The following is an 11,287-nucleotide window of genomic DNA, read 5'->3' on the forward strand; positions in this document are numbered from 1 at the left end:
CTTGGCTGGGTATAGTAATCTGGGCTTGCACCCATGGTCTCTCAGTTTCTGCAGTACATCTAACCAGGACCTTCTGGCTTTCATGGTTTCCATGGAGAAGTCAGGTGTAAGTCTGATAGGTTTACCTTTATAAGTAATTTGGCCTTTTTCCTTTGCAGTTCTTAATATTCTTTCCTTATTTTGTATGCTTTGTGTTTTGATAATTATATGGCGAGGGGATGTTTTTTTTTGATCCAGCCTATTCGGTGTTCTGTATGCTTCTTGCACCTTCATAGGAAAATCTTTCCTTAGGTTGGGAAAGTTTTCTTCTATAATTTTATTAAATAGATTTTCTGGACCATTGAGCTGCCCTTCTTCTCCTTCTTCTACTCCTATTATTCTTAGGTTTGGTCTTTTTATTGTGTCCCATATTTCCTGAATGTTTTGTGATGAGAGTTTGTTGGACTTGCTGTTTTCTTTGATCAGTGTGTTTATTTTCTCTATGGTATCTTCAGAATCCGAGAGTCTTTCTTCTATCTCTTGTATTCTGCTGGTTATGCTTGTTTCTGTAGTCTCTATTCGTTTACCTAGATTTTCCATGTCCAGACGGCCCTCTGTTTGTGTTTTCTTCTTTGCCTCCATTTCAGTTTTCAGGTCTTGAACTGTTTCCATTATCTGTTTGATTGTTTTTCCTTGGTTTTCTAGGGTATCATTCACTGATTTATTCAATTCTTCAAACTTTCTGTTATATTTCTCATCCATTTCTATAAGGGCGTTTTTTACATGCTGTTTAAGGGTGTCAATCACTTTCATGAAGTCAATCTTTTCTCCTTCCTCTTGATTAAGGGGTTCTTGTCCTCCCGTTGTGAGGTCGCTTGTTTCTGGTAGCTTCATGTTGCTTTTCAGCTTGTTGGGCGAATTCTTGCCTTGACGTCGGCCCATCTCTTCTTCCAAATGCTCCCTATGGATCTTCTTTTACCGGATTAGGTCTCCTTGCCTACCAAACGCTGTCTCTCCCCAATGTTGGCTCTCCCAATGCTGGGTCTCCCCAATGCTGGGTCTCCTGGCGCCGAAAGATCAGGCCTCCGTGCTGGTTTGGCAGCCCGCAGACAAAGCGCCTACCCCGCTTGGTGCAGGCAGGCCACAGAAACAAAGGAACTGCTGCCCGCCCGGGAGCCCCGGGTACTCGGACCCAGCGCCCAGATAGGCTGCGCTGGGCGATGCTACGCGCCAAAAGAGCCACATTTTTTTTTTCTTACAGTTGCTTTTATTCAATGTATGTGTGCACAAATCTGCATGCTATGGTATGCATGTAGAAAAAGAGGCCAGCTTTTGAGACTTGATTCTTTCCTTCCATGATGTGGGACCTGGAGAGAGAACTCAGGTTGTCTGGCTTGGCTGCCAGTACCTTTACCCACTAAAGCACCTCTCCGACTCTAGGTTTGTCGTTTTTACAGCTATTCAGTGAATAGTGTGTGCATGCCATGCCATGCCATGGGTGTTGTCTTCTTTACTGTTCTATGCCGTGAAGAGACACCATGACCAAGAAGAAAGCATTTCATTGGGGGCTTGAGTGCGGTCTTAAGGGGTAGTCCATGATCATCAAGGTAGGAAGCAGACAGGTATGGAGCTGGAGCAGTAGTCAGGAAACTTTACATGCTGGTCCACAGACAGAAGACAAAGACAGTGGGTCTGCTGTTTGAAACCTCAAAGTGCACCCCTAGTGACACACTTCATCAAACAAAGCCACCCCCATTCCAACAAGATCATCCCCTAAACCTTAGCAAACAGTCAACCCCTCCAGACCTCCCCCCTACCCCCGCCACATACACTGAGGACCAAACATTCAAATACCTAAGCCTATGGCTCTTTTCTCATTCAAATCATCACACCTGTGGAAGTCGAAAAGGTCAGGATCTTCCTTTCTAAGAACCAAACCGAGGCTGTCAGGTTTCACAGCAAGTGCTCATCCCTGCTGAGCCATCTTGTTAGCCCCCAGCAGTGTTTGAGAACACTCCCCTTGAACTCTGGCTGTCCTCATTAGGCCATTGGGGATGATCTTTAACTTCTGTCTTACTGCATCCACCGCCTAAATCTTGGGATTACAAGTGTGTGCTACACCCAGCTTTTCCAGTTCTAAGGAGTCATGCCCAGAGCTTCTTACATACTAGATAAGCTCTGCACCAACTCAAATACATCTTCAGTTCCAATACTCATAACTCCTTTGAGCTTCAACTCACTTTTTGCACGAGAGACCTTGGTGGGTCAAGAGGCCACAGGGTGGGTGAGAGCCCAAGGCAGGTGAGAGGCAAACATGCTATCGAGGCAGAGCTTATGTGGGAGTTTTATTGAGATAAAGGGAGTGGGGAGAAACGAGAGAAAGAGAGACACAGAGAGAAAGTGGAAGAGGAAGAAGAGGCAAGGACCAGCCTGCCTCTTTAGAAGAGCACTGGGAAAAGAGAGGGGGGGGGGATGGGCAGAGCTTGCCTCTTAAGGGACCATTTGCACCTGCATGCATAGTTGTGACTTAGCAGGCATAGGACCCTGAGCTGGCCAGAGTTCTGCCTGGGTGTGTGCTGCCAGCTGACAGGAGCCAGCATAATGCCTGAATTCTAACATATACCTGTGAGTTTTCCTATGAGACTTCAGACAGTAGAGAAATAACCCATGCATGTTACGTATTCCAATCTCAGCAATAAACAGGTAAGTGCATATACCAATTTGCCATCTGCTAGTACTGCTGGACTTATTATTGTATTATGAACACCCATAGGGTCCATGAGGTAAAAGCGATTTGCATAATAGTAGCATGTAGCTGAGGAGGCTGGCCCTGAACTCCTGACTCTCTTGCTTCTTCCTCCAAAAGTGGTGGAATTATGGGTGTATACCAGTATCTTTACTTTTGCATTTAGGGCACAAAAACAATAGGAATACTTCTGGCTATGATACCAAGGCAATGCTTGTTGTTCTTAATTCCCGTGGGTTAGACGAGGGTTATACGAGGAAAGACACAGACACGCGGCCCTCCCACGTGGGTGCACTTTTAATGGAGGAGGGACAACAAACAGGTGGGGAAGGGCGTGCAGACACGGTAGGAAAGGCGGGGAAGAGAAGAAGGGGCGAACTCGTGACTTGTCCTTGCTTTTAACGGAGGATGCAAAGGCTTCTGGGAAATGTGTCCCACGCTTGCGTGCGCTGGAGTCCAGAGGGATGTTGGGAGTTGTAGTGTTGCAAGAGAACAACAATGCTAGCAAACAGTAATACAGTTGTTATACTCTTTACAACTCTACTCTCACAGGGAAGTCAAACATTTAAGAATGTCCTTGATGAAACAGCAGATATTAATTTTATCAAATACTGACCCTTGTGTATACTTGTACAAAAGGGATTCTTCGTGATGAAATGTGATATATGCATGAAATGGTTCCTGCTGTGTAAGGAAAGCACATGAGACGCCTCCAGGAAAGTTATTGGAGTGATTGAGTTGACAGCTCATCTAGCAGCTTTCTCATGAAAAGAATTTTTCCCGAAAGAATAACTGACAGATTTTAATTTTGCAGACTTGGAAATGTGGCAGATATTTTCTTGAAAATGAATAAAAGACACCTGCCATTTTCCAGGATAATAGTTAGTTAACGTTGTCAGTAGAAAAATTCAAGTTTTCAAATGAAAATTAAAATTTTGGAGACCTATTCCATAATTGTTTGTTTGTTTGTTTGCTTATAGACAGGGTCTCATGATGTAGCTCTAGCTGCCCTGGAAATAACTATGTAGACCAGACTGGCCTTGAACTCACAAATACACCTGCCTCCTTTTATCCCTGGGATGAAAGGTGTGGAGTGTGCCTCTTCTGGCTTTTTTCCTCTTATTTACCTTTTCTGTACGATGTGTCTGTGGGTGTTGTATGATGTGTCTGTGGGTGTATGTAATGTTAGAGAATAAACTTGTGGAATCCGTTCTCTTCTACCTTTATGTGGGTTCTGGGGATAAAACTCAGTTTTTCAGATTTGTGTGGCAAGGGTTTTACCTGATGAGCTATCTCACAAGTTCTCTTTTGCTTTTTTTAAGTAGTAATACCTTTATTTATTCTTCTTTGAAAATGTCATACATTTATATACTGTATTTTGATCATATCTGTCTTAGTGTTCTATTGCCATGAAGAGACACCATGACCACTGAAAGCCTTATAAAGGAAGGCATTTAATTGGGGGCTGGCTTACGGTTTCAGAGGTTTAGTCTATTATCACATTGTGGGGAGCATGGTAGACATGGTGCTGGAGAACTAGCAGACAGTTCTATATCTGAATCTGCAGCCAGCAGGGAGACACTAACACTGAGTCTGGCTTGAGCTTCTGAAACTTCAAAGCTCACCCCCAGTGATATTCTTTCTACAATAAGGCCACACCTACTCCAAGGCCACACCTTCCTATCCCTCCCAAGTAGTGCCATTCCCCGATAACTAAGCATTCAAATGCATGAACCTAAAGGGCACATTTTTATTCAAACCACCATCATGTCTACCCATCATTGTCTCTCTCCAAATCATCACACTGTTCCCTGTTTCTCTCCAACTTTATTCTTTTTTGTCTGCAATAGGCCCTTGTGTCCAACTAGTGCATTCCTTACACACACAGGTGTGGAGTTATCCAACAGGGCATGGGGAATCTACCAGTGGCTATGTCCTCCAAGAAGAATGGCTCTACCTCTCTTGATTTCATTTTTTAAAACTTTATTTTCCTTTATGCGTATGAACGTATGTAATGATGTGCACCACATGCAACATGCATATCTGGTGCTCTGAGAGACCAGAAGAAGGATGCCTGTAGAACTAGAGTAACACATAGTTGTGAGTCACCCTGTGGGTGCTAGGGACTGAATCTGGATCCTTGGCAAGAACAGTAAACACTGTTAAACCTTGAGCAATCTCTCTCCAGTCCCTGGCTTTTCTTTATAAAGTTTAAATTGAAGACTTCAACTAAAATAGCATATCTAGCCAGGCATGTTGACACATGTCTGTAACCTAGCGTTTGAAAGGATGAAACAAGTGTATCATGAGTTCTATGCTATCCTTGGCTACACAGTGAGTATCAGGTCAACCTGGGCTACACAATAAAATCTTGTTTTAAAAAACAAATAAAAGCAGGGTGGTGGTGGCAGTGCACACCTTTAATCCTAGCACTCAGGAGGCAGAGGCAGGCAGATCTCTGTGAGTTCGAGACCAGCCTGGTCTACAAGAGCTAGTTCTAGGACAGGCTCCAAAACTACAGAGAAACCCTGTCTCGAAAAACCAAAAACCAAGCAAACAAACAAACAAACAAAAAAAAAATCCCAAACCAACCAACCAACTAAAAATAAAACAACACAAATCATGAAAGAAAACAAAACCCAAGTGAGATGACTTGTGGGGTAAATGTACCTGCTGCCATGCCTTAAGACTTCTGTTCAGGTCCTGGGATTGACATTGAAGAAACAGAGAACCAACTCCTTCAAGTTATCTTCTAACCTCTGTACAGTTTGTACTCCCTACCCCATGAACATGAAAAGGAACTAAAAAGTTATAATTCCCTGAAGCAAAATTCTATCACCAGCATATCCAAAAAGATTAACTACAGAATTTATCTACTTAAAATAAGCCACAATTTAGGTGTTCAATATAAACTAAAAACAGAAAACAATGCCACTCTCCTTTTTCTACTGAAAAATTTTAGTTGAAAAGCAAATACACACCTGGAATATATGTGAGACAAATTATGCCATAAGCAGATTTTCTTTAAGTGTTTAAACAATGTTTAAAAAAATAAATAACAATAAAAATGTTTCTGTTGGTTGGTGGTGGTGCACACCTTTAATCCCAGCACTCAGGAAGCAGAGGCAGGCAGCTGTCTGTCAGTTCAAGGAGAGCCTGGTCTACAAAGTGAGTTTTAGGACAACAGAACTGTTGTACTGAGAAACTCTGTCTTGAAACTACCTCCCCAAATGTTTCTGGTAGAGTACCAAGAGAACACAAAAATAGTGTGCCTATTTTTCAATATCATTGCTTTTATGTACATATTGTTGACTGTACACTGTACACAACCCAGAAAGAGTTACAACTGCTCACTTCAATAGCATGCTATCAGTCCTAAAAACTGATTTTAAAAGAAATATAATCTACCTTCACACTCCCTTATTTATACCTATGCATATGGTTAAAAGTTAGGATTTGCATATTAGTGAGAACATGCTATTTTTGTCTTGCTGAGTCTGAGTCACCTCATTTAATACTATCCTTTCCAGAACCATGCTTTTTCTTGAAAGTTTCATGATTTCATTTTTCTTTCTGGTTGAGTAAAAATCCATTGTGTATATATGACACCAAGAGAAGAAGTAGAGGCAGTGAGAAGGAGGTGGGGAAGAAAGGTCACATGTCACATAAAAGTAGGGTAAAGCTCCTGATGATGGTATGGTGGTGTGGAAAGTCTTTATGTATATGTGCTGCTTTTATTGGTCAATGAATAAACTACTTTGGCCTATGATAGGGCAGAATAGAGCTAGGTGGGTAAATGAAACTGAATGCTGGGAGAGGGAGTAGGCAGAGTCAGGGAGAAGCCATGGAGTTGCTGCTGGGGACAGATGTGCTGGAACCTTGCCAGTAAGCTGCAACTATGTGGCAATATACAGATTAATAGAAATGGGTTAATTTAGGATATAAGAGTAATCCAGAAATAGGCTTAAGCTATTAGCCAAACAATAGTGCAAATAATATAGTTTCTGTGTGATCATTTCAATTCTGGGTGGCTGGGTAACGAATGAACAGCCTCTGCCTGCAGTATGGTACGAGAGAGTGGTTTGCATGTTGTCTAGAATAAGGTTTAATGACAATACCAATAAGAAAGTAAAGAAGTGCTCTCTTCAGCAGCATGTACATTAAAATTGGAATGGTACAGAGAAGATTAACATGGCCCCTGCGCATGGATGACATGCAAATTCGTGAAGCGTTCCATAAAAAAAACAAAAGAAAGAAAGTAAGTAAAGAAACTATAGAGGATGGAATATTCAATACTATACATATACTTGTTTGGTAGTTGTGGAGAAATTTTATAAGTTATAAGCAAATAAAAGGCAAATAAGCTTTTTGACACAAGAAATTTAGTCCATCCTGGGCTGGGGAAATTGCTCAGTTCAGTAAAGCACTTGCTGTGAGAATGTGAAGACCTGAGTTCAAATCCATAGAACTCATTTAAAAGGTAGCTATGGCACCCAGTGCTTCTACGACCACATGAGAAATAGAGACAGGAGACTACCTGGAGACTCATGGATCAGCTAGCCTGATGCATGCAGTGCTGAGCAAGAGACCCTGTTTCAAAGTGGGAGAGAGAGACTTATATTAAGTCCAAGCAATCTGGAGGCAAAGGTAGGAGGATCTCAGTGAGTTCCAGGACAGCCAGGACTACATGGTGAAACATTGTCTCAAAAAAAGACATTTAGCACATTCTGTGTAACTTTTTCATTTTGCTCTAATCATTTGTCTTAGCAGTATTCTTGAGTATTACCATTGGTATCTGCTTCCCAGACCATTTCTTCAGTCCTTCCATCTGTTAACTTCTCTCCAAGGTTTGTCATCATGTGTCTTTGACATCCTTATCAATATACAGAATGCTTTATAGTCTCTTTTTACTCTCTGTGCCTTAATTTTTCTTGCCACCATTGTCAGACACTTAGGGAAGTCTATTGTGCCATTTCTATCAGCATCCACTTTGTTAATCAGGTCTTGTAACCCTGTTTCTGTGGGATTCTGCTCAAGGGACATCATCACACTCTCTATTTCCCTTGTTCTCCTGTTTTCATCACCATCTTTGCTGAATAACTAAAAGACTTTTTTTTTAAATTTTACAGTCTATTCTTTAGTTGGTCCACCATGTTGCAAAGTCTGTCTTCAGTGACGTGCCCAGACCTGCTATCTCCATTCAGATTGGTGCTACTCTTCTCACTCATGCTAATGCTCTCCTCACTAATGTTTGTATTTGTTTCTTTTTAAAGCAGAGTCTTACTATACGTTCCAGACTGACCTTGACCTCAAGATCTTCCTGCTTCAGTATCTTGAGTGCTGGGATTATAGGCATGTACCAGCAAAAAAAAAGATAACGTGTGTGTGTGTGTGTGTGTGTGAGAGAGAGAGAGAGAGAGAGTTATCAATTGTATGCCATTAATATTATCATGTAATGATTCTATCATTGAAAATCTTTAATTAATAAATGAAGATCTTTAAATATAAGTTTCATTTTTTCATTATTATGGGTTGAACCCAAGACATTGCACAAGGTAGGCAAATTTTCTAGCACTGAACTCTATTTCCAGCTCTATTTAATCTTTTAAAAACTACTATACTACAACTGACTAAGGTGCAGAGAATATGAAACTGAAGAATTCTGGGAGTAGATGGACAATACAAAATAAATCAATGGTTATTTTGTTAAATATTTTGTCTCTTATTGCTTTCTTTGAACATTCTTATCTCTTATTCTTTCACTAGTATATTTTCATTTGTTTTTTGTGTGTGGTTATTTTTTGACATATGTTTCTTTGTATATCTGTTTATAAAGAGATAGAGAAAGAAAGTTCATTGAATCAGATGGGTAGTGAGGGGGGAAGTATCTAGGGAGCATTGGAGGAAGGAAAAAGCACGATTAAAATATATTGTATAATATAGTGCCTGAATAAAAAAGTAAAAAAAAAATATCAGTATGAACTATTTAAGGCAAAACTCTCTGTATTTTCTCTAGTGTAAAGGATTTCCGAGTGTAAAGGATTCGTAAAACCAGAGCTGGAGAGATGGCTCAGTGGTTAAGAGCACTGCCTACTCTTCCAAAGGTCCTGAGTTCTATTCCCAGCAACCACATGGTGGCTCACAACCATCTGTAATAGGGTCTGGTGCCCTCTTCTGGCCTGCAGACATACACACAGACAGTACTGTATACATAATAAATAAATAAATAAATAAATAAATAAATATTTTTAAAAAAGGATTTGTAAAACCAAAGATTCATTTGAAATCCTTGTTTCCACTGGGAGTGATGGATCATACCTATAATTACAGCATGTAGGCAGCTGGAGTAGGAGGATTGTTATGACTTAGACACTAGTCTCGGCTCAAAAGGGAGAACTTGCCACACAAACAAATAAGCCTGAGAGGGAGAGAAGGAAAGAGCGCTGTTTCTGAAATGCTGGCATGCTGGGATGCTCAACCCTAGAGTCATCTGCAAAGATGTTTAAAAATCTCAATGATGTGGACTCAGCGAGGAAAAACAATCTGCAACCCACCTGGTAGAAAGACTGAAACAACTCCAGTACATTGTCCTCTGATTTCAACGTGTGTACCATGGCACCTGCGAACCCAGACAGTAACATATGTACGATAGATAGATGATTGCTAGCTAGCTAGATGATAGAGATAGATAGATAGATAGATAGATAGATAGATAGATAGATAGATGGGTGGGTGGGTGGGTGGATGGATGGATAGATAGATAGATGGATGGGTGGGTGGGTGGGTGGGTGGGTGTGTGGGTGGATGGATGGATGGATAGATAGATAGATAGATAGATAGGTGGGTGGGTGGGTGGGTGGATGGATGGATAGATAGATAGATAGATGGGTGGGTGGGTGGGTGGTTGGGTGGGTGGGTGGATGGATGGATGGATAGATAGATAGATAGATGGGTGGGTGGGTGGGTGGGTGGATGGATAGATAGATAGATAGATAGATAGATAGATAGATAGATATGAAGGTAATAACAAAACATGCTAACATGCCTAGCAGTCCATGTTGTCATATGCCTTTAGCTGTTTAACTCAGGTAACTACGGAGGATTGTGACTTTTCAGGACAATCTGGGTTATGCAGTGAAACACTGTCTTAAGACAAAGAAAAACTGAGCAGCTAATTAGCCAACTGATGCCTAGCCCCATTCTGCATGAGTTAAATAATAATCTTTCAGTTTGGAGACTAAGCCCTAGTATATGCAGTGTGTATGTTTAAAGATGATCCAGGTGGGCCCCTGAGGTAACTCACTAGGGAAGAGTGCCTGGTGTACATGCCTGATGGCCAGAATTTGTTTCCTAGAAATCATGGTCTAAGGAAAGAACCATTTCCAAAAGTTGTTATTTGACCTCCACATGGGTATGATGGCACAGTCTTGCCCACACTCACACACATACGAATCATGTACACAACAATAATTTTTGAGACAGTGCCTCATTGGGTAGCTTTGGTGTTTTTGGAAGTCACTATGTAGAACAGGCTGACTTGAAACTCACAGAGATTCACCTGCCTCTGCTTCCTGAATTCTGGGATTAAAGTGGTACCACTATGGCCAACAAATGATAATTATTAAAATTTTTTATTTAAAAGTTTTTTTTTTTAATTTTACATACCAACCACAGTTCCCCTCCTTCCCTTTCTCCCACTCCTCTCACAATCTCCCATCCAAACCCCCATCCAGTCTTCAGAGAGGGTAAGGCCTCCCATGGGGAGTCTATAAAGTCTGGCTTAATCAAGTTGAGGAAGGACCGAGCCCCTCCCCCCTGTATTAAAGCTGAGCAAGGTATCCCTATATAGGGCATGGGCTCCAAAAAGCCATTTCAAGCACTAGGCATAAATCCTGGTCCCACTGCCAGTGGCCCCACAAACTGCCCAAGCTACACAGCACTCACCCACATTTAGAGGGCCTAGTTCAGTCCTATGCAGGTTCCCCAGCTGTCAGTCAGTGGGCTTCCACTAGCTTGTGTCAGCTGTTTCTGTAGGTGTCCCCATTATGGTCTATGACACCTTTGCTCATATTATCACTCTTCCCTCTCTCTGAGTGGACTCTGGGAGCTTGGCCCAGTGCTTAGCTGTGGGTCTCTGAATCTGCTTCCATCAGTTAACTGGATGAAGGTTTGGTTCTATGATGACAATTAGGGTGGTCATCAATCTAATTACTGGGGAAGGCCAGTTTAGGCACCCTCTCCACTTTTGCTAGGAGTCTTAGCTGGGTCATCCTTATGGATTCCTTGGAGCTTCCTAGAACCAGATTTCTCCCTAACCCCATATGGCTCCCTCTATCTGGATATCTTCCTCTGTCTGTCTGTCTGTCTGTCTGTCTGTCTGTATCTCTCTGTTCCTCCCTCAACTCAACCATTCCAAATTCCTTCACATTCTCATCCTGCCTCTCTTTCAACCCTCCCTCCCCCAGTTTACTCTGGAGATCCTATCTATTTCCCCTTCCTAGGGGCATTCTTGCATGTCTCTCTTCTTGCGATCCTCCTTGTTACCTAGTGTCTGAGGGGTTG

At 41.8% G+C, this 11,287-nt stretch overlaps 1 non-coding gene across 1 annotated transcript; it reads left to right on the plus strand.

Moving 5' to 3' along the window:
• Positions 1-6,861: 6,861 nt before the first annotated feature.
• LOC121439059 lies at positions 6,862-6,968 on the plus strand. Its single transcript, XR_005973143.1, has one exon. It is a non-coding gene; the product is annotated as a U6 spliceosomal RNA (small nuclear RNA).
• Positions 6,969-11,287: the final 4,319 nt, after the last annotated feature.

The sequence above is a fragment of the Microtus oregoni genome, unplaced genomic scaffold (genome assembly GCF_018167655.1).
Source record: "Microtus oregoni isolate MIOR12 unplaced genomic scaffold, Mior012 000059F_ref0000304, whole genome shotgun sequence".
Classification (NCBI taxonomy): domain Eukaryota; kingdom Metazoa; phylum Chordata; class Mammalia; order Rodentia; family Cricetidae; genus Microtus; species Microtus oregoni.